This window comes from Hemiscyllium ocellatum, chromosome 7 (assembly GCF_020745735.1).
Source record: "Hemiscyllium ocellatum isolate sHemOce1 chromosome 7, sHemOce1.pat.X.cur, whole genome shotgun sequence".
Lineage (NCBI taxonomy): Eukaryota > Metazoa > Chordata > Chondrichthyes > Orectolobiformes > Hemiscylliidae > Hemiscyllium > Hemiscyllium ocellatum.
The window spans coordinates 64,970,157-64,995,220 of NC_083407.1; the positions used below are offsets into that span (position 1 = coordinate 64,970,157).

Below are 25,064 nucleotides of genomic sequence, written 5' to 3' on the forward strand. Positions count from 1 at the left end.
TTCAGAAAAGGTTTACAAGGATGTTGCCAGGGTTGGAGCATTTGAAGTATAGGGAGATACTGAATAGGCTTGGACTGTTTTCCCTGGAACGTCGGAGGCTGAGGGGTGACCTTATGGAGGTTTACAAAATTGAGGGGCATGGATAGGGTAAATAGACAAAGTTTTTTCCCCGGGGTGAAAGATATAAAAGAGACCTAAGGGGCAACTCTTTCATGCAGAAGGTGGTCCATTTATGGAATGAACTGCCAGAGGAAGTGGTGGAGCCTAATACAATTGCAACCTTTTAGAGGCATCTGAATGGGTATATAAATAGAAAGGGTTTGGAGGGATATGGGCTGGGTGCTGGCAGGTGGGACTAGAATTGGGATATCTGGTCGGCATGGATGGGCTGGATCAAAGAGTCTGTTTCCATGCTGTACATCTCTGACTAGATGCTGCAAAGGCTACAGGCCCCGATAATATTCCACCAGTAGCTCCACAACCTGCTGCTGCAGAACTTTCTGCACCCCCAGCCAAGCCCTTCCAGTGACAACAGTGGCTTGGTAAGTTCCCGGGGAGTGTTGAGGAACAAAGAGACGCTGGAGTGCACATTCATAATTCCTTGAAAGTGGAGTTGCAGGTAGACAGGATAGTGAAGAAGGCGTTTGGCATGCTTTCCTTTATTGGTCAGAGTATTGAGTACAGGAGTTGGGAAGTCATGTTACAGCTGTACAGGATGTTGTTTGGACCACCTTTGGAATACGGTGTTCAGTTCTGGCCTCAATCCTATAGGAAGGATGTTGTGAAACTTAAAAAGGGTTCAGAAAAGATTTACAAGGATGTTGCCAGGGTTGAAGGATTTGAACTATAGGGAGACGCTGAATAGGCTGGGGCTGTTTTGCCTGGAGCATCAGAGGCTGAGTGATGACCTTGTAGTGATTTATAAAATTATGAGGGCATGTATAGGATAAATAGATAGACCTGATAAAGGGATTTTGTCTGAAACATGGATTTTCCTGCTCCTTGGATGCTGCCTGACCTGCTGTGCTTTTCCAACACCACTCTAATCTTGACTCTGATCTCCAGCATCTGCAGTCCTCACTTTCGCCTAAATAGACAAGGTCTTTTCCCTGGGTGGGGAATCCAGAACTAGAGGGCATAGGTTTAGGGTCAAGGGGGAAAGATTTAAAAGGGACCTACGGGGCAACCTTTTCATGCAAAGGGTGATGCATGAATGGAATGAGCTGCCAGAGGAAATGGTGGAGGCTGGTACAGTTGCAACATTTAAAAGGTATCTAGATGAGTAGATGAATAGGAAAGATTTAGAGGGGTGTGGGCCGAGCGCTGGCAAATGTAATTTCGGATTAATTTAGGATATCTGGTTGGCATGGATGAGTTGGACCAAAGGGTCTGTTTCTGTGCTGTACATCTCTATGACTCAAAATATATCAGTCATTGAATCTTTTTGTATTGGCAGTCCAGACACACCTTTCCTTCCCTTTCAGGATCTTGCAAATTGCAGCTGGGTTTCTATCACTGCTTAGCACTTGTATTGAAAATAATCTGCAATGAACACTTTCCTATGGGTTAGCTTGAAAATCAAAATTTGGAAGCAGCAACATTACGCCATTTAACCACAAAAACAGCACCAAGAACTTTAGTAGGATTGTGTGGATTCTGCTTTGACCCCCCACTTCTGCAGTATATTTCACAAGTACAAAAGGACTTTTATGGATTCCTTCAGCAAGATCAGGTTCAGTGATTAAATAAAAGACCAAACTAAAGTCTTTGGAGAAAAGCACAAGAACTAGTGCAGACACAAAATGGAGCAGAGCCAGCTGCTGCCCGTGTTATCAGTTTTTACCTGCTTTTCTTCTGGTAGAAAAAGAAACACCACTATTATTTAGCAAGCATTCATTAAATACTGTAACTACTTGGCATTCACAGCAACAAATAGTATTCCATGTTTTACATCTTTTGTGAGTGAAGACTTAAATCTTTTAAAGTTGCTAGAAACTGACAAATATTGCTTTCCATATACTTGTCCATTGCAAATTACTTCCCCATTGATTACACTTCTTGCGGTTTGCCTGGCTATTACCCCTCCCTCAACATAAAATTCAATTACAAATATAACATCAAAAATAAAAAAAAATGTTATGGCCCATTCTTTGTTTTACAAAGTGAGGTTTTGTTGGTACTGTATAGATCACCTTAAAAGTTTGCAGTGCAGAACATTGACTGAGAAATTTTTATATGCAGACTGTGCACCAGGAGCCATGGTTCTCAGAATTGATCTTTGTGTTAGCTCAGTGCCTGTAGAAGTTGTAAAAGATTCATGATGTATGCAGCTGATATCCATTAAATGTACATAAATGGATAGGAGAACTTTTCCAGTCTAGAAATTGTGGACTGACTCTTCATTATGGATTAAATGGATGGCATGGTGACTCAGTAGCTAGCACTGCTGCCTCACTGTGCCAAGACCCAGGTCGATTCCAGCCTTGGGTGACTGTGTGGAGTTTGTACGGTCTCCCCAAGTTTGCATGGGTTTCCATCAGGTGCTCCAGTTTCCCCTCTCAACCCAAGAATGTGCAGGCTAGGTGGATTAGCCATGCTGAATGCAGGGTTATGGACGTGGGATCTGGGTGGATGCTCTTTGGAAGGTTGGTGCAGACTTGATGGATGAAATGGCCCCTTTCCGCACTGTAGGGAATCTGTGATTCATGAGTGAGGTGGATAGTGAGATTTAAAATATTTTACAGCACCCACCTCTGAGGGCGAAAAGTGCCTCAAAAGGAGTGAGTGGTTTGTACTTGAGTGGGCGAGGGAGGTACAGATGCATGCTGGTATCTGCCCACTTCATCTAAAAAGCATTGAGGCTGCCAAGTGCATAGGCAGACTTGTTAACACTTTTAACACTTCATCCCAGTTTTGTTCAATATTATGTCCTCCAGCTATACCCCTTGCATCCTCTCCCTCACTCAACTCAGTGATCCTTTCATACTAACTCATGCTAATGTATGTTGCCCTCACCAATTCCAATGATACCTCAGAATGTCCATCCTACTCATGCCCTCCACTCATCCCCAACCACCTTTTGTAAACCTAATGCTAACTTTGTGCTAGTTCACACCAACACATAAACCACCCCCATCTCCCTGGGGAGATGACAAAAACCAACCTGAGATGAGACATAATCGAGTTTTAAGCATTTTTACAACTTCACTCTACTTTTTAAAAATAACTCAATCATTTAAATATATTTAAATTCCTTTCAGTACCTAACCTCTCCTATTCATACTTCTAACACAGGATCAATGACAGCTCATCCCTTGATAGCCTCTTGTGCTGTTAATCAAACTGTACACTTGCAGATATTTCTTCCACTAACCCAAGCCCTTGACAATTGTGGAACCAGTCAGGCAGTAATAACAGCGTAATGATAGCCCTTACAGTTACCTGAGCAGAGATCTATTGAAACTGCTGAAACAAAAATGTAATTTTTAAAAATCTCAGTCATAACCAGGTAAGGAGGGCTGATTGGTTTTCATCATTTTTTTTAAAACCCTCCTCGATCAGTTGCAACAAATACTTTTTCACACTTTCATCTAGTTAACCAAATTTAATTGAACTGAAGGAGCGAATGATTATTTTTTTTCTTGAAAAAAGAAATTTTATCTTTCATATAATATAGCTATTTTGGCTAAGTGGCCTCAGGTGACTGTCAATGTGGAGTTTGTATTGCTCTCCCCGTGTCTGCATGGATTTCCTCTGGGTACTCCAGTTTCTGTCCACAGTCCAAAGATGTACAGGTTAGGTGGATTGGCCAGTGGATTGTAGTGTGCAGGGATGTGTAGGCTGGGTGGATTAACCATTGGAAATGTGGGGATGGGGTAGGGAGGTGGATCTGGGTGAGATGCTTTTCGGCAGTTCAGTGCGATCTGATTGGTAGAATGAATTCTTTCTGCTGTGTAAGGATTCTGTTGATACTGTGACATGCAGCACATACACAAGGTCCGATAATAAACTTATTATGAATTGAGGTGGTGTCTGTGCAGACAAGAAGGTTACTGTAGTTACGATTGACAGCTTGTAGTGCTTAAAATCTGATTCCCAATTTTTTTAACTCGTAATTTTTTTTCAGCAGGCGGCCTGGTAAAATACTGATAGGAAACATATATGTTTGCATGTCTACATACCTGAAGAAGGGCTTATGCCCAAAACGTCGAATCTCCTGTTCCTTGGATGCTGCCTGACCTGCTGCGATTTTCCAGCAACACATTTTCAGCTACATACAGCAGACAGTTGATTTCAGTTTGGCAATCCACCCTAGATATCACACTCTTTAAAGAAATCCTCTGTTTTATTGACTTTCCTGCACTCCACTCCAATAGTATCTCTTGGCTAACAGTTGGTCAACAGTAGCTCTTGAGTTTTTGGTGAATAATTGTTACTCCAAATTGCTTTTTCACTGACTTTAAGATTGAGAGAGAGGAATAGACAGGAATATCTTCCAGTCTTTTTGCTTTCAAATCTAATTTTTTCATCTCTCTGCTTTGTTGGCACAAACAGCTCCTATATTATTCAATTTGTATAGTCCTGGGTTTATCCATTGTTTTTCTAAGGGGCTAACTGGCAGGTGAACTTTTCACTTTTCAGTGTGTGAAATTATCATAAACATGAATTAAACAGGATGCAAATTTCTTGATGCTGACCTAGTTTTCTGTTTTCACTGATTTTGGATCAAATACTTTTGGTGCAGGCAGGTTTTGTACATCATGCATTAATCCACAAAGTTTCCTCAGTCTGTGGTCATATGATCACAGCAGCCAATTTAGGTCAGTATTTGATGCAAGTTTTGCAGCCAGGCTATTTTATCTAATATGGCAATGCTTATGATATCCCTCATTAAAATAATAAACCAGATGACCATACTCTGGTAACGAAGATTCCAACAGATGTTTATGATTATGTGCAAACATTACATTTCTCAAAACACTTAGTGTCTGGGCTAGTATCAAGTTTTTGGTTCCAACAGAACAGCTTGCTGTCAATGGCTCCATGTAAGATGGAGCCTGAGACTCTTTTATTCTTAGGCCACATGTTGTGACATTATGAGTGTGTCTCTGAAAAGACATTTTGAGATATGGACTGTGAGACATCATACAACATTTGCCCTTTTAAAAAGCCATTAGTTTATGAAGTCTCTGGTAATAAGGTTAGATGATGGAAGTTGGACATTGATAATCCATTTTCACCACAATTGTAATGAAACATAGGCAGGTGAAGTATTTTTTTCCCCAGAATTTTCAAGGGCAATGGTTTTAATTAACTTGACAGTTCTACATAGTGTTTGTGAGGGTTAGATAACCTATGTGGCTGTGTTGGAAATGTGTGCAGGTCTTCTGGATCCTGGTCCCACTTTTCATTTTAAATAGTCCCTAAAGCAGTCATGTACTTTTAATACAACTGAGCTTTCCAGTCTAATCTATTGCTGCAAAATTGCAAAATATTATTCAGGTTGACAGAATAATGATTTTAATTTAGGAATGAGTGCTTCAAGCTGTCCGTTCTTCTTGCTTTGCTGGTAGTCTGGTAAAATACTGATAGGAAACATGCATGTTTGCACATCTCCATACAGCAGGAGGTTGGGTTCAGTTTGGCAGTCCACCCTTTAACAAAATCCTCTGTTTTATTAACTTTCCTGCATTCCACTCCAAAAGCATCCCTTGGCTAACAGTTGGTCAATGTGATTCGAAGGTGGCTTTCCTTTTAGAAAGAATAAAGCACTTCACCCCAAAGGAGTTACAAGCTCTGGAATATACATACGTTTTCTTTCTTGCCTATTTCCTTGATGGAAACTTTGCAGGTGACTGCTGCCCTGCCAGCACTAGCCGAAATGGTGGTCCTCTCCACGAGCTTTCACAGTGAATGTTGAAAGGTTGTTCTGTCATTTCGGGGGGGGAGGGGATAACTGTAGATCCTGCTGTTATTTGAAATCCACTCATACACAGTATTCAGTGATTGTGGACATTCTAACCCAAACATTGGATGGAAATGGGAAGACACAAGATATAGTTGAGTGGGTAAAAAAGATCAGATGATTATCCAAATGTCTGACCACTGTTGTATTAATACCAGAGATGACAGTCTGTAGTGAACAGTGTCTGTGATGCTACATTAATATCACATCCAGTAGTGTATAGTGGGTTTATGGGTATGCCAATTAAAGTAGGGTTGCTTTGATCATATTGATGAGGGCTCTGTGGTGCGATGGTAGTGTTCCTGCCTCATAGCCAAGAGGTCCAGGTTTGTGTCCCACCTGCCGCAGAGGTGTATTATAATATCCCTGGACGAGTTGATTTAAAAATACCCAAACCTCGTGAATGTCATTATTTGTTCTGTCTAAGCATTTCAAACTAACCCCAGGGAGGTTTAGTAAGTGATACAAGAAATCCAAGTTTTCACTATATTAGAATGACCCTTTGAACCCTGGTTGTTGGAGACAGCCTTCCTTGCACATGGAACCTTGTACTGCTTCATTCTAAAGTCAGGTCAGGCACTGCCTGTGGATTTATATTGGCAAATGGAAAGCATTTTGCATTGATGATGAAGTAGTGGAATAGAATTCTTCTTCTCCATAAGGTCTCAATGCCCTAACTATGGACACCTAAGGTACAAATTCATGGATGTCAACAAGTTACAGTACTTCATCAATGTCTGTTCTTTTACTTTATACTAAGTATTTTGGGCAATTTGTCCAATGAGGCCATTATTATCACCCAAACTTGCCATCACCTGACACAAACAAGAGTGATGTTGATAAGATGAGAGAATGAATTACGATGGTCACTTTGTATTCAGTGTCAATAAGTCTGATTTAATGCAATTTAGTAAAATATAATGGGCGGCACAGTGGTTAGCACTGCTGCCTCACAGCACCAGAGACCTGGGTTCAATTCCCGCCTCAGGCGATTGACTTTGTGGAGTTTGCACATTCTCCCCGTGTCTGCGTGGGTTTCCTCCGGGTACTCCAGTTTCCTCCCACAGTCCAAAGATGTGCAGGTCAGGTGAATTGGCCATGCTAAATTGCCTGTAGTGTTAGGTAAAGGGGTAAATGTAGGGGAATTGGCGGGTCAGTGTGGACTTGTTGGGCCGAAGGGCCTGTTTCCACACTGTAAGTAATCTAATCTAATAACTTATGCTTTGAATGGAAAGTGATGATATTGAGCATTGAGAATTGAGAGTACATATTCAGAGGAGTGTAAGGGAAGCTGAGTTAATAAAGCCATGAGATAATATTGAGCATGTGTTAAACTTTAAGACTTTGGTTCGGCTACTGCAAGAGGTACTGGGATCCACATTAAATCAACTGTTTCTAAGAACTGAGAATTTAGGAAAGATCAAGGGTAATTGATTGTAGAATAAATGACAGCAGGAACTTGTACACAAAGTTGTGAGGCTGGGAAATTCATCTCTTGAAATGATCAAAAAGGAAACTTGTCATTCAAGGTTACACTGAAGTAAAAAGGGTTGAAGAACTATAGTAATACAGAGTGAGTCTGATTTAGCCCTCTTTTTGCTTTGTGATTGGATTGACCAAATGGCCTACCATAGTGTAATTTCTGTGTAGTAAATGAATACCCTCAGTAAGGATCACTGGCTACTGATCAAACCTAATATTTCTGGTCACTTCAACATTTAAAAAATATTAGTTGTTTTTAAGGTTTATAATATTATATTGTTAATTCTGCCACAAATGTTTGCCAATCATTTTCGGGTATTGTAACTCAAAGTACTTTCAGATAAGTGCAGTAGCTGGAAGACATACATCAATACAAGGACATCTTTCAAGAGAAAAAACACATTGCTTATGAGAAGTAGTCAGAAAGTATTACAATTTTGTGAACAAAATGAAATGGCACTTAGAAGAAACATGTCCTCTATATTTGTAATCACAAACCAATATCTGCTGGTAAACGTTAACCAAGTTAAACCTTATTGGGTGTGGTAAGGACTGCAGTTGCTGGAATTTAGAATCAATTAAATGTGGAGCTGGAAGAGCACAGCAGGTCAGACAGAATCGAAGGAGCAGGAAGCTTGATGTTTCTGACCTGAGTCCTTCATCAGGACGGGTGATTGAAGAGTCCCAACCCAAAATATCAGCCTTCCTGCACCTCTATGCTCTCTGACCTGCTGTGCTCTTCCAGCTCCACATTGTATTGAACTAATCCTTATTGTTGGATTGAACTGAGATGGGTGAGTTTGAAGTTAAGTGAAGCTTATTTTTAATAATGGAGAGTTTTTAACATTGCCTTCAGGAATAGTGCCACAGCTTGAATTCTTGCATGTAAACATTAACAGTGGCCTGCATTGACCTGTGAAAAGTTTTCAGACATTATTCAGATCATGGCTTACACATCTACATCTGATGGATGTGGATGTGTACGCTAATAAATGTATATTATTACGAACAGATCAAGGTGATTTATAAATCTACAAATTAAAAAAAGTTTTCAATTTTAAAGAGTTGCTTCGTTGCCTGTGTGAAATTAACTATCCAGCCTGCAAAAGGGAATGTTAGTATAATTAATCGATTATGTGTTCCATGCCTGGACCAAGGTAGTGGGGTCCTGTTTGCTAAAGCCAGTCATTTGGAAACTAGCAGAAAAGGAACCTGAACTTCCCACATCTTGTGGAATTTCCCCCAAATCCTGTGTATGGTATCAATGATTAGATAAATATTGTTAACAGATCTATGCCAATAAGACTGCAACCTTCATAAATCATAAAGGGTTTTATCCCCAGCTGGAACAGACATTTAAATCTCAGCTGTTTTCCTTGCAGCTATCTTAATGACTTTGTGCTAGCCCTTCAGACATTTTCCTCCATTTTCCATTGCCTTTTCACCCTGTCCTCTGGTGACTAGTGCTAGCCCATCACATTTAATTGGCAATGTTTCTATGAAATGCTCACAAGTTGGTTGTCACATAATAACCATAACAGAAGCCACAAGACCTATTATCAAGAGAATATTATCAGTGGTAAAATAATGACTCTTACAAAGGAGGTCCACAATTTGCTGAAAGACAAGTGTGTGTCACTCTTCATGACCATAGATTGTATTGTGCTTCAATTTAATGTTCCCAAAGCAAAAATAGATGCAATTGGCATCTTCTGTCACTTGAGAAAGCATTCTCTGAAAGTGAAAATGACACAGAAGATCCAAAGCCCTTTATCAATACTTGACTGATGAATGTTCCACATGAACTACTGCTGCCACAGTGCCAGAATAACAGTCTTAAACAATATCTCTTGCAGTCCTCACTTCCCAGTAAAACAGTTCCAAATAGTAAAATAGTTCCAATAGTAAAAAAACTGAATGTATTGTAATGTCAGGTGATGAGTACGACAGCAGCTACTACTGAAACACTCTTGCACATAAATTATTTTCTAAATGATCTTACATTTTAGCACTTTGCAGTAATGCTATGACACAAAATTCTCACACAGTAACACTGTTCTTCCACAGCAGAATTATTGACTCTCTATTTGGCTCCTTAACCTGAGATTCTTCTGTTAATAACCATGTCCAGATTCCTCTTACTTGTTATCAGACATTGAGATGGTGCTGCTTTGGCGTTTTCATGCTTGGACTAATGCTTGCAAGGCCTAGGAAAAGGAGGTGAGGCTTGCTACATAATGACATGAGCAAGCAATATCAGATGAATGGCAATGTAATGAAGTATTGCGTTCCTCTACTGAGACCAAAAAACCATTTGAACATCTGGCTTCTCCAAACTCCTCCTTCCTGCTTCACATCATCTGCTGCTTGTTACATTTATGACCGTTTTCACTGGAGTGAAGACTTTGATGTCGCTATCACATTTCGTCTTGTTTGATCCTCTTTTTACTATTTTCTATTTCTTGTTGGTTTGATTTGCAAGAGTAGTGGGAATGAATTAACATATATCACACTTGAATGAGTGAAATATGTCTGACAGCTTTAGATAATTTACCTACAGAGAGTGAAAAGGTTATGGGCAATAGAGGAATCTGCTTTTATCCAAAAACTGGTCTCTGGTGTGAAAGTAGTCAGCATAAACTTGCAATGCATTCCAACTCCAATAAAATATGGGATGTATTCACTGTCCTCTAAAGTGGCACAATAGGGAATAATGTAACTTTTTGGCATCAACGGCTGAGGCCTGAAACTGGAAGTTTCTCTCCCTGCCTGTCATCTTTTTTTTTAATGCACTCCCTACTTCTTTGACAAAATGTTTTGTCATCCACCATAATATCTACGATATGGCTTGCTATCACATTGTTTGACAACATTGCATGGGCTATTTGATGGTTGTTGTGTGCGGGTACAGTTGTGCTATAATGTCATATTGTGATGTGGTGGAGACCTAGAGTAACAACAGCGCAAAAGAATCCCAATTGCTTTGTTGCAAGGCTTCAATCGGTTAAATTTTCTTGACATTAATGTTTCTATTGTTTCAGTCATGTCCTTGAAAATATGCTATATTTATCCTGCGTAGTCATCCCTTTCCAGGTTTGTTAACTATTATCTGGATGCCCATCTGCTGCATGATGAGTCGAGGCATGTGGCCCTGACTTGCTCCACTTGCACCTCCATTGCATTATAAGGGAAACAGTGCTCATTTTTCTGGAGGAGTTGGTCAGGGCAGGGGTGGGCATAGGTGCAATGATGAGTGGTTATGAGGGGATAACTTTCCAAATAGCACTATTGAAAATACACTCCTGCTTTAAAAGACTTGCCGTTTAATGTCCTGCTTTCTCTAATGGTGAGTGGATCATCTGTATGAGAAATGCAGGAACAAAAAAGCATTCTGTTCAATGCTAAACGTACATAGGCACCATACTGGTTTCCTGCAGATTACAAAAAGGACCTGAAGTCTTTAGTACATCTGTCATTGGAAATCCTTGACTGCTATTGCAAGGAGACTGTGTTTAAAAAAAAATGTTCTAGGATGTACTGTCAGGACAGTTGAATATTCTCTGTATGAAGCCAGATGTAGAAAGTTTTGTCCCATCATAATGTGAGGCTATAAGCGCTTTGGAAAAGATTCAAAGATTGCATTTAGTAGGCAAGGAGACCGAAAAGTTGTAATTGTAGAAGAATGTAGACCTTGAGGAGAATTGATTTGAGAATTTAAAATCTGATTGAAGATTTGTAGCTCGGGTATCCGTTGTTGTGGTTCTGCTCGCCGAGCTGGAAGTTTTTGCTGCAAACGTTTCGTTCCCTGGCTAGGGAACATCATCAGTGCGGTGGGAGCCTCGTGTGAAGCGCTGCTTTGAGGTTTCTTCCGGTATTTATATTGGTTTGTTCTTGCCGTTTCCGGGTGTCAGTTTCAGCTGTAGTGGTTTGTATATGGTGTCCAGGTCAATGTGTCTATTGATGGAGTTTGGGGATGAATGCCATGCTTCTAGGAATTCTCTGGCTGTTCTCTGTCTGGCTTGTCCTATGATAGTGGTGTTTTCCCAGTCAAATTCATGTTGCTGGTTGTCTGAGTGTATGGCTACTAGAGATAGCTGGTCGTGTCGTTTTGTGGCTAGCTGATGTTCGTGGATGCGGATTGTTAGCTGTCTTCCTGTTTGTCCTATATAGTGTTTTGTGCAGTCCTTGCATGGTATTTTGTAAACTACGTTAGTTTGGCTCATGCTGGGTATTGGGTCCTTTGTTCTAGTGAGTTGTTGTCTGAGCGTGGATGTTGGCTTGTGTGCTGTTATGAGTCCTAAGGGTCGCAGTAGTCTGGCTGTCAGTTCTGAGACACTCCTGACGTATGGTAGAGTGGCTAGTCCTTTTGGTTGTGGCATGTCCTCGTTCCGTGGTCTATCTCTTAGGCATCTGGTGATAAAGTTGCGTGGGTATCCGTTTTTGGCGAATACCTTGTATAGATGTTCCTCTTCCTCTTTTCGCAGTTCTGGTGTACTGCAGTGTGTTGTGGCCCTTTTGAATAGTGTCCTGATGCAGCTTCGTTTGTGTGTGTTGGGGTGGTTACTTTCATAGTTTAAGACTTGGTCTGTGTGTGTTGGTTTCCTGTGTATCCTTGTGGTGAATTCTTCGTTGGGTGTTCTCTCTACTAACACGTCTAGGAATGGGAGTTGGCTATCCTTTTCTTCTTCTCGTGTGAATCGGATTCCTGTGAGTGTGGCATTGATGATTGTGTGTTTTTTCTATATCTGTGTTTTTGATGATTACAAAGGTGTCATCCACATATCTGATCCAGAGTTTGGGTTGAATTTGTGGTATGGCTGTATGTTCTAATCTTTGCATAACTGCCTCTGCTATGAGTCCCGAGATTGGTGATCCCATGGGTGTTCCGTTGATTTGTTTGTATATCTGATTGTTGAATGTAAAGTGTGTGGTGAGGCACAGGTCCAGTAGTTTAAGTATGCCGTCCTTGTTGATAGGTTCGGCCTCCTGTGTTCTGTTATGTATGTCCAGTAGGTTGGCTATTGTTTCTCTGGCTAGGGTTTTGTCAATTGAAGTGAACAGTGCCGTCACGTCGAATGATACCATGGTTTCTTCTTTGTCTATGTGTGTCTTCCTGATGACGTCCAAGAATTCCTGATCATACTACCGGCAGATAAAGGCAGAATGACGGTCATCCTAGATAAATCAGACTACATCAGTAAAGCACAACAACTACTCGCAGACACCAACACCTACCAAATGAAGGATTCCGACCCCACACCACAACTCACCAATAGAATAATCAACACACTAAGGAATCTACAAAAAAACGGACAGATAACCAAAGCGGACCAGCAAAGAATGAAACCTGAAAGCAACAACACCCCCAGATTCTATGGACTACCCAAAGTACACAAACCAGACATCCCACTCAGACCCATAGTGTCACTACCAGGGACACCAGCATACAAACTGGCCAAAGAACTACAACAAAAACTGAAACACCTAGTCAGCGGATCCAAACACTCCATACAATCAACACCGGAATTCTTGGACGTCATCAGGAAGACACACATAGACAAAGAAGAAACCATGGTATCATTCGACGTGACGGCACTGTTCACTTCAATTGACAAAACCCTAGCCAGAGAAACAATAGCCAACCTACTGGACATACATAACAGAACACAGGAGGCCGAACCTATCAACAAGGACGGCATACTTAAACTACTGGACCTGTGCCTCACCACACACTTTACATTCAACAATCAGATATACAAACAAATCAACGGAACACCCATGGGATCACCAATCTCGGGACTCATAGCAGAGGCAGTTATGCAAAGATTAGAACATACAGCCATACCACAAATTCAACCCAAACTCTGGATCAGATATGTGGATGACACCTTTGTAATCATCAAAAACACAGATATAGAAAAAACACACAATCATCAATGCCACACTCACAGGAATCCGATTCACACGAGAAGAAGAAAAGGATAGCCAACTCCCATTCCTAGACGTGTTAGTAGAGAGAACACCCAACGAAGAATTCACCACAAGGATACACAGGAAACCAACACACACAGACCAAGTCTTAAACTATGAAAGTAACCACCCCAACACACACAAACGAAGCTGCATCAGGACACTATTCAAAAGGGCCACAACACACTGCAGTACACCAGAACTGCGAAAAGAGGAAGAGGAACATCTATACAAGGTATTCGCCAAAAACGGATACCCACGCAACTTTATCACCAGATGCCTAAGAGATAGACCACGGAACGAGGACATGCCACAACCAAAAGGACTAGCCACTCTACCATACGTCAGGAGTGTCTCAGAACTGACAGCCAGACTACTGCGACCCTTAGGACTCATAACAGCACACAAGCCAACATCCACGCTCAGACAACAACTCACTAGAACAAAGGACCCAATACCCAGCATGAGCCAAACTAACGTAGTTTACAAAATACCATGCAAGGACTGCACAAAACACTATATAGGACAAACAGGAAGACAGCTAACAATCCGCATCCACGAACATCAGCTAGCCACAAAACGACACGACCAGCTATCTCTAGTAGCCATACACTCAGACAACCAGCAACATGAATTTGACTGGGAAAACACCACTATCATAGGACAAGCCAGACAGAGAACAGCCAGAGAATTCCTAGAAGCATGGCATTCATCCCCAAACTCCATCAATAGACACATTGACCTGGACACCATATACAAACCACTACAGCTGAAACTGACACCCGGAAACGGCAAGAACATCCATCAACAGACACATCGACCTGGACCCCAGATACAAATCACTGCAGCTGAAACTGACACCCGGAAGCGGCAAGAACAAACCAATATAAATACCGGAAGAAACCTCAAAGCAGCGCTTCACACGAGGCTCCCACCGCACTGATGATGTTCCCTAGCCAGGGAACGAAACGTTTGCAGCAAAAACTTCCAGCTCGGCGAGCAGAACCACAACAAATGATTTGAGAATTTTTAAAATAAAGGAAGAATCCACCTGTGTTGCAAGAGGATCAGCTATTTGAGTCAGATCATTTAGGGAGGATTATGGAATGTAAGTACAAATTTTTGAATTCATAGAAATAGATTAGATAATAATAATGTGTTTTCATAGGGACACTAATCTCTGGAATATGTTGTGAACAGATTCGGTGAGCATGCATTCACTTCAAGTATGTACAAGGGAATTGAGTGAAAGTGGCTGCCTAATAACAACTTCCAGTTTAATAGTATCTTTTAGTTTAATAAATGTACTGAGATCAATGCAGAGGAGCATTTTAAAACTAAATCTAACTGTCATTAGCACTATGTTAAATGGCCAGAAACATTGACGTCAAGAAGGTTCTTAAAAGAGGAAAGCAAAGTGGAGAGGTGAAAGAAGGAAATTCTAGAGCTTATGACCTAGGCAGATGAAAGTGCAGCCATTAAATATGGAGCAATTAATATTGGAGATGCTCAGGGGCTGAAGGGCGTTATAGAGATGGGAAATGATAAGACCTTTGAAGGAGTTGAAAACGAGGATGAATTTTAAAATCAAGCCTGTGTTTGATCGAGAGTCGTTATAGGTCAGTGAGCACAGGAGTGATTGGTGACTAGGACTTAGTGCAAGTCAAGGGATAGACAGTGAACCAAAACCAATGGCTTCAGTCTAACCACTACCTAATTGGACAAGATTGCAGCTTGTACTTGATTTTGAATAAACAGTCTGATAATTTAATAGCAGAGGTCAAATCCAGAGAGGAATAAGCGATGGTCAATAAACGCTGGCCAAGCCAGTGACACCCCTATTCCATGAACAAATATTGTACAAAAAACTAATAGTAAGGTTGAAAACATCCATTTCTTTCTTTACATTTATTCATGTGATGTGGGTGTCACTGGCTAGGCAAGTATTTATTGCCCATCCCTAATTACTTCGGTGAAGGTAACAGTGAGTTGCCTTCTTAAACAACTGCAGTCCTTAAAGTGTAGGGACACCCAGTGACAGTGAATGAATGATGATTACAGTTCCAAATCAGGGTAGTGGGTGGCTTTGAGAGGAGCTTGCAGGTGATGCTGCTGCCCATGTATCTGTTGTCCTTGTCCTTCCTGGTGGTTTTCCAGTGTGGAAAGTACTTTTAAAAGAGTTTTGGTGAGTTCCTGGTGTGCATCTTGTAGATGGTGAACACTGCTGCTATTGTACAATGATGGTGGAGGTAGTGAATGTTGCAAGTGGTGGATTGGTGTCAATCAAGCAATTTAATTTGTATTTGATGGTGTGGAGCCACTGGAGTATTGTTGTAGCTGCACTCAGGCAAATGGAGAGTATTCCATCGCACTTCTAACTTGTGCTTTGTAGATGATAGGCATTGGGGAGACAGGAGGTGAGTTACTCATTGCAAGATTCGTATCCTCTGACCTGCTCTGGTAACCACGGTATTTATATGGCTAGTCCAATTCAGTTTCTGGTCAATGGCAACCCCCAGAATGATTATGGGGAATTCAGCAATGATCATGTCATTTAACATCAAAGGGAATGGTTAAGTATTCTGTCTTGTTGGATTTGGTGATGTCCCAACCCTTCATTGGCACAAATGTTAATTGCTGCTTATTGCACAAATTTGGATATTGTCAAGGTCTTTTTGCATAGGAACATGGGCTACCTGAATATGTAAGGAGTAGTAAATGATGCTGATCATTGTGCCATCAGCAATGAGTTTCCCCACTTCTGATCTTAAGATGGGGAGAAGGTCATTGCTGAAAAAGCTGGAGATGGTTAACCCTAGTCTTAAAGAGACTGACCTCACAGCCATCTTAATTTAAGCTAGGTATGATTCCAACCAGCAAAGAGATTTTCCATTGACTGTCATTTGCTTATTGAAAGTGTGTGAGTTCATAGTAGAACCATAGAATCGAAAACAGGCCATTCGAAGAGCATTTGGAGGAAACCCACATAGACACTGGGAGAATGTCTGTGTGGAATTTACACAGTTGCCCAAGACTGGAGTCAAACCCAGGTCCCTGGTGCTGTGAGGCAGCATTGCTAACCACTGAGCCACTGAGATTGATTCACCTAGTGATGTCATGTTCTGTGTAATGCTTGATCATTATTGGGATTGGAAAGAGTTTCCAAATGCTTTTTAATAATCTTAAAAAAAAGTGTATATATATTTCACGCCATCCAGGACAAAGCAACTTGCTTGATAAACACCCCATCCATCGCCATAAATTACTACCAATTCCCTCCACCAATGTTGTACGGTGGTAGCAGTGTGTATCGTTTATAAGAATCTCCTAGGAACTTGTATGACTTTTCAAGGGAAGGGGATAGAAGTAATGAAGTGTGGGTTTTACAGTGTGACAGGATGGTACACTTTATGTTCCATCTGTTCTATATTGTATATCAGCTGTTCTTTTTCTTTTCTCATGTTTATTCTTCAAAGATGTACAACTGGAAGACATTAGTGAATCCTTCCCTCTGGTTTATATTAGTGAGTGCAGTACAGACCAGAGAACAAACAATCAACCTGCTGTACTTTACTGGCTAATAGACAATCGGGGATTCTGAAAATAATTGTTAGATTGAAAAAATTAAATGTAAAACAAAAAATAATTTACCACTTGTTTTTAAAGACACTCTTGTAACATTGTTCCTATTGCGCTTCCTTGAAAAAGCCCAATTATATCTTACAGCTGTCCTTGAACGAAGCATGAGCAGTGCTATGGAAATCAAAAACAAAACCAAAAAAAGTCTCTCAACAAAGCACAGGTTAGTTAGAATATATGAACTAAGAGAACAAACCAATCCTTCAGGTTGGGTCAACCTTCTCACTGAGAAATATGACAAAATGGGTAATCACAAGACAGACAGGAAATGAATTGAAAGGAGAAAAAGAAATGCAAACAAGCAGAAAGGAAACATTTTTTGACAAGTCAAAGAGGGTTCAGAAGTAGAATGATGTAATGGGTAATCTCAGTCAGATAATAGGCTGAATTATTCTGACACTTTTATTTTGGATGTGACAAAGGTGTAGCATCTGGGATTTGGTGCAAGTTGAAATTGTTTTGACGCTGAGAGATACTGCTAAAGTCTAATGTTATTCAGATAATAAATTTGCAGGATACCTGGCAGAGAGATGAGATGTATAATTCCTGAAATCTATAGAGTCATAGAGATGTACAGCATGGAAACAGACCCTTCGGTCCAACCTGTCCATGCCGACCAGATATCCCAACCCAATCCAGTCTTACCTACCAGCACCCGGCCCAGATCCCTCCAAACCCTTCCTATTCACATACCCATTCACATGCCTCTTAAATGTTGCAATTGTACCAGCCTCCACCTCATCCTCTGGCAGCTCATTCCATACACGTACCATCCTCTGCATGAAAAAGTTGCCCCTTAGGTCTCTTTTGAATCTTTCCCCTCTCACCTAAACCTATGCCCTCTAGTTCTGGACTCCCCAACTCCAGGGAAAAGACTTTGTCTATTTATCCTATCCATGCCCCTCATGATTTTGTAAACCTCTATAAGGTCACCCCTCAGCCTCCAACGCTCCAGGGAAAACAGCCCCAGCCTGTTCAGCCTCTCCCTGTAGCTCAGATCCTCCAAACCTGGAAACATATTTGTAAATTTTTTCTGAACCCTTTCAATTTCACAACATCTTTCCGATAGGAAGGAGACCAGAATTGCACGCAGTATTCCAACAGTAGCCTAACCAATGTCCTGTACAGCTGCAACATGACCTCCCAACTCCTGTACTAAATACTCTGACCAATAAAGGAAAGCATACCAAACACCTTCTTCACTATCCTATCTACTTGCACTCCAAGGTCTCTTTGTTCAGCAACACTCCCTAGGACCATACCATTAAGTGTATAAGTCCTGCTAAGATTTGCTTTCCCAAAATGCAGCACCTCGCATTTATCTGAATTTAAACTCCATCTGCCATTTCTTGGCCCATTGGCTCATCTGGTCCAGATCCTGTTGTAATCTAAGGTAACCCTCTTTGCTGTCCACTACACTTCCAATTTTGGTGTCATCTGCAAACTTACTAACTGTACCTCTTATGCTTGCATCCAAATCATTTATGTAAATGACAAAAAGTAGAGGGCCCAGCACCGATCCTTGTGGCACACCACTGGTCACAGGCCTCCAGTCTGAAAAACAACCCTCCACCTCCACCCTCTGTCTTCTACCTTTGATCCAGTTCTGTATCCAAATGGCTAGTTCTCCCTGTATTCCATGAGATCTAACCTTGCTCACCAGTCTCCCATGGGGAACCTTGTCAAACGCCTTACTGAAGTTGAAAAATGTGATGCTGGAAAAACGCAGCAGGCCAGGCAGCATCCGAGGAGCAGGAGAATTGATGTTTCGGGCATAAGCCCTTCTTCAGGATTCCAGCATCTGCAGTCCTCACTTTCTGCTAGAACACCTTACTGAAGTCCATACAGATGACATCTACCTCTCTGTCCTCATTAATCCTCTTTATTACTTCTTCACAAAACCTCAATTAAGTTCATGAGACATGATTTCCCATGCACAAAGCCATGTTGACTATCCCAAATTAGTCCTTGCCTTTCCAAACACTTGTACGTCCTCTCCCTCAGGATTCCCTCCAACAACCTGCCCACCACCGAGGTCAGGCTCACCAGTCTATAATTCCCTGGCTTGTCCTTACCACCCTTCTTAAACAGTGGCACACGTTTGCCAACCTCCAGTCTTCCGGCACCTCACCTGTGACAATCGATGATACAAATATCTATGTTGAACTCCCATGGCCCAAGTTGTCACTGAGATGAAAAGGGTGTATGCCTCAGGCAAAACGGAGTCAGAGCTGTGAATCTGAAGACTGGACCCTATATCTGGCATCCACCATTTTTGGCATCACCTGTGGAAAGAAAAACAGTGTTAACCTTTTGAGTCCAAACTGAGGTGGCTAGTACCAGAAAACCAGAAATTAGAGGACCAATATATCATGTTAGAGAAATTACAAATGCTAGAGGGTTACTTAAATTCCCTGCTCTTGAAACTTTGGAAAAGGAAGTGTGCTGCTTTCCTGAATTGGGAGGGGGGAGTGCTTACAATTTCAATAGCTGTTTGTTAACCTAAGCCTGAAGCTATCATAATATTAACACTGCTTGACTGCTTTCACACTTATTGTCATCCCAATGAGGGCCATAATGGACCATGGTGGTGAGTTACAGTCAGGTCTTTCAAACAAGCTGCATTGATACATAGAAAGCCCTGTGACTGTCTCCACAATGTTTCCTTTGTAGTGGCCCTGACTCTAGTATGCACCCATCCACCTGCATCAAAATTCTATCTCCCAAATCACTTCTCTTAAGCCTGGAAATTTGTTGATTCTGCATATTCATGCCTGGAGTGACAATTTGAGCATAACCATTCAGTGTTGAACTTAAGTTTGCCTACTGGCAAATCAACCATGTATGTCTCTTAATCCTATTCTATTCTTTTACTCTGCTGATCATTTGGGCAATAAGATAAAGCCGTCACCCGTGACTGTGCATGGTAAGCCTTGTAAGCTATCAATTTAATCTTGTTTGAAGAGATCCTGGAAGCCTGAAAAAGTTTTGTTGAATTACAACAATATCCAACATACTTTGCGTTAACATCCAAAAGGTCATCAACCTGAAACATTAACTCTTGAGTATTTCTAGCATTTTCCATTTCTTTTAATTGCTGTAATGGTATTTAGTTTTAAACTTTGAGCCTTATTGTGGGATTTGTTTGTGCTTGTACGTACTTGTTCTATATGTTGTAGTTTTGAGCTAGTTTAAAAGAATATGTGATTGTCCTAGAAATGTATGTGCTGAAAATGTGTTGCTGGTTAAAGCACAGCAGGTCAGGCAGCATCCAAGGAACAGGAAATTCGACGTTTCGGGCCAGAGCCCTTCATCAGGAATGAGGAGAGGGTGCCAGGCAGGCTAAGATAAAAGGTAGGGAGGAGGGCTCTCTTCCTCCCTCTACAAGGATTTCAGTGAGTCTCTCTCTCACTGCACCCCCCAGATCATCTCCTCTGCACAGAAGCTCTTCAGCCCTCACCTTGACCTCCTTCCACCTATCACATCTCCATCGCCCCTCCCCCAAGTCCCTCCTCCCTACCTTTTATCTTAGCCTGCCTGGCACCCTCTCCTCATTCCTGATGAAGGGCTCTGGCCCGAAATGTCGAATTTCCTGTTCCTTGGATGCTGCCTGACCTGCTGTGCTTTAACCAGCAGCACATTTTCAGCTCTGATCTCCAGCATCTGCAGACCTCACTTTTTACTAGAAATGTATGTCACAGCTATGCATTTTTTTAAACTGGTGTACTTTATCTTTAATTCTAAAACAGACTTGTTACTATTATTAAACCACACTGAGAGGGAAGCAGTTTGAGATGGGGGAGCTTTCATTTGTCTTGCCATTGTTGTGCAGTTCTGCTAACCCTCATGTTTTGGCTGCTGAAAGGTTCTTTTGTGTGTTTCCTTTTCAGAAGTTTACAAGCTTCCCATCAGTCTTTTATCCTTTGTTCAAGTTCATGACTGATGGTTTCAGAAACGTCATGCACATTTAATAATGGCCTGGGGCAATTACTTGACACCATGCTTAATTTCATGAAATGAAAGCAAGTAATTGTATTCTTTAAAAGATAAAGGGGGAGGGAAGGCATTCTTACTAAATGTTGGTTTCTCTATTGACGCTGGCATTTATGGAATCTGTCCATGCACAAGTGATCCAGTGAGAATCCTTTCGCTTATTCAGTTGTTGAATGAAGCATTAGCATCTATTTGTCAGTTATTTATTTCAATACAAAGTTTCATGAGAAGAATGTGTACATCATTGTGGTTGCACATCAGCAAGAAAATATTTAAATATGTAGCAACATTAAAGTCAAAATTGCGAGGTTGATGGGGGGAAAAGAAATGTAACTTTTAAATAAAATAGCACACTTCAGTCAACCATTTTGGATTTGGGATTGCATGGGGCAATGGTAAATGGAATATTCACGGCAATGGGTTGAAAAACACAATTCTAAATATTAGCTGCAGTCAGATTCTGAGGATTTTTGTATCTGCTCTTGGCAGCCATTTTGAGCCAAATTCTAGCTTGAGGTTTCAGACCACGAAGATCACTCCAATGACCCTGAGGCCCGACTCAGGAGAGAAGGCGGATGGGGATGGTGAAGGGACTTCTCCTGCACTGAAGCATGCTCAATTTCCAATGTATCATATATTTTAGTTAAAGCTGAATTCTTAAGGCACCTCAAAGAGCAGAAACATGCCTCTATAGGGCTCTAGCCAACTTGGCAACACTCACTGAATGTGCTTCTGAGCCTTGGTGAAACTGAGTTGTTGAAATAAATTGAAATTATCCATTTACTTTACATCAAACTCGTATCAATCCTGAGCTGTACATTTCAATTTTGGTTTGGAAGTTTAAAAACTATTTAAATATTTAATCCCCTTGCGAAAAAAAAAGTAACTTGTACAGCACCACACTTCCAAAAGGATATGTTGGCTTTGGAGGGGGTACAACTTAGCTTTACAAGGCTAATAACTGGATGTTAGTGAGTTTTGAGAAGATTTGTAGCTCAGATTGACGTTCTGGATGTAGGTTTGCTCGCTGAGTTGGAAGGTTCATTTTCAGACATTTCATCATCATAGTAGGTAAAATCTTTCAAAGTTTGGGAGAAGATTTGTAGCTCGGGTGCTCGTTGTTGTGGTTCTGTTCGCCGAGCTGGGAATTTGTGTTGCAAACGTTTCATCCCCTGTCTAGGTGACATCCTCAGTGCTTGGGAGCCTCCTGTGAAGCGCTTCTGTGATGTTTCCTGTGGTTTGTAGTGGTTTGTCTCTGCCACTTCCGGTTGTCAGTTCCAGCTGTCCGCTGCAGTGGCCGGTATATTGGGTCCAGGTCGATGTGTTTGTTGATAGAATCTGTGGATGAGTGCCTTGCCTCTAGGAATTCCCTGGCTGTTCTCTGTTTGGCTTGCCCTATAATAGTAGTGCTGTCCCAGTTGAATTCATGTTGCTTGTCATCTGCGTGTGTGGCTACTAAGGATAGCTGGTTGTGTCATTTCGTAGCTAGTTGGTGTTCAGGGCAAGCCAAACAGAGAATAGCCAGGGAATTCCTAGAGGCATGGCACTCATCCACAGATTCTATCAACAAACACATCGATCTGGACCCAATATACCAGCCACTGCAGCGGACAGCTGGAACTGACAACCGGAAGTGGCAGAGACAAACCACTACAAACCACAGGAAACATCACAGAAGCGCTTCACAGGAGGCTCCCAAGCACTGAGGATGTCACCTAGACAGGGGACGAAACGTTTGCGACACAAACTCCCAGCTCGGCGAACGGAACCACAACAGGTAAAATCTTTGTCTGGAGACTCATTGAAGATGTTACCTAGTATAGTGACGAAATGTCTGATAATGAACTTTCCAGCTCAGTGAGCAAACCTACATCCAGAACTAATAACTGGAGTTCAAGTGTTATGAGGAGAGATTATACAAAGTAGGCCTTTTTCTTAGAATTGAGAAGCTTGAGGGCTGATCTGATTTGAAGTTTTCAAACCATTAACAGAGAAAGACAGAGTAGATGAACTATTTTCACTGGTTGGATTCTAGAAATAGGTAGCATTGTCTGAGAATTAGAGCCAGGCCATTCAGGAGAGATGTTGGAAGCACTACTACACACACAGGATGGTAGATGTTTGGAGCTCTCTTCCACAATGACAGTTGATGCTAGATCAATTGTTAATATTAATTGAGAGAGTGAAATGTTTTGCAAACAAAATTGTGATGGCATTTTGGCCAAAGCAGATACATGGAAGTAGGTGCCAGATGAGCCATGATCTCTTTGGTAGAACAGGCATGTGGCTGAATGGCCCACTCCTGTTTCTATTTTGACGAGTCAATTTACCCTTTTAGCCTTGGTTTTAAAGAAATTCAGGTTTTTTCCCTGTTTTTTACTTGGTTTTCTAAGGTTTAACACTCCACCTGTAGTGATTAAATAAACAGTATTGTAATATTACTCAATTGACTGATGCTGGCAGTCCCTCTGCTTGAAGGTGATGCTACTTTGGCTTAAGTTTCTTTTTAATTTTGTCTCCATTTTCATGTGATTGAGCAGGGAGAAAGTGAGGACTGCAGAAGCTGGAGATCAGAGTTGAGGATGTAGTGCTGGGGGCGGAGGGCACGCCGGGTCAGGCAGCATCTGGGGAGTGGGGAGTCGGCATTTCAGGCAAAAGCCCTTCATCGAGAATGATGGTGGGGGCTCTTGCCCGAGGCATTGATTCTTCTGCTCCTCATGTGCTGCCTCACCTGCTGTGTTTTTCCAGCACCACATTCTCAACGTGATTGGGCAAGCCATTCTCAACCTGCAGATCTTTGGGAATGTGGGATAGGATGTTCCACAGAGTAGTGGAATCTGTAAAGAGCATTTGCTTCCCTATCTAGCACTGCTTTGTTTCATCATTGAAGATGTTGTAATTCAGTCTGCAGCGCGAGAGGTAAGCTGTCCCATTTCTGAAGAATTGGTAGTAAGCTCCTTGTGATCATTAATTTCAAAGTTGCTGTGCTTCACAGAGCTTCATTGTGTCTTTGAGGCATTTTCTTTGATCTCCCTTGGAATGTTGGACATGTGACAGTTCAGAAAGCAGGCCTGACATGTGAGACAATCTTCAGCCACTCAGTTAGTATCCAGTTTATCCGAGTTCACTTTCCAGGGATTTTCCTGATACCTGAAGAGTGAGCTTCAGCAAGGGCACTTGTTTTTTTTTATCAATGGTCTCTACCACTGTGCCAGAGAATGTGGTAGCGGCATTGCTGTTAGAATTTCAAGTGCTCTTGCATGTCGCTGAAATGCAGTCAAGTCTGCGCTGTACAGGAGTGCAGTGACAAAATCCACAATAGTCTAGGACTACTTGTGAGCTTGCAGTGATCTTGCTCTTTGTAAACACCTATTCCTGTAGTTTGTAGAAAGGTGAACTGGTGCATCTGTGATCTGGTGTTGGATCTTACTAGAGGTCTTTGCTGAAAGGTGGGAAGAGCCCATCCTATTTCAGATTAATTCCACCACCATAATTAGGGTTAGACCATTTAGCTAACCAAGCTTGAGTTAAGATATATGTTTTGTTTTGGAAATATGGAAGGACAAGCCAAATCTCTTGTATGGACTCATTTTTTTTAATGAGTGTGAGAGTCAAGGGTTAAACGCAGGCAAGTGGAATTGAGGGTAATCGGTGAATCTTTGGGTTGAATGGCTTGGTTCTCTGTCTTATAGTCTCTTGGTAACATTAAGCACCACTCAAATGAAAAGCATGGTGGCTCAGTGGTTAGCACTGCTGCCTAACAGTGCCAAGGACCCAGGTTTGATTCCTGCCTTGGGCAACTGTCTGTGTGGAGTTTGCACATTTTCCCCGTGTCTGCATGGGTTTCCTCCCACAATCCAAAGATGTGCAGGTCAGGTGAGTTGGCCATGCTAAATTGCCCATAGTGTTAGCTGCAACAGTCAGGAGTAAATATAGGGTATGGGAATGGGTCTGGCTGGGTTACTCTTTGGAAGGTCAGTGTGGACTTGTCTGAAGGGCCTGTTTTCATAGGATT

At 41.6% G+C, this 25,064-nt stretch overlaps 1 protein-coding gene across 1 annotated transcript in view; it reads left to right on the top strand.

Moving 5' to 3' along the window:
* LOC132817116 (integrin alpha-6-like) overlaps positions 1–25,064 on the top strand; it is a 92,139-nt gene that overhangs the window by 10,198 nt on the left and 56,877 nt on the right. The gene's annotated exons all lie outside the window — the stretch shown is intronic.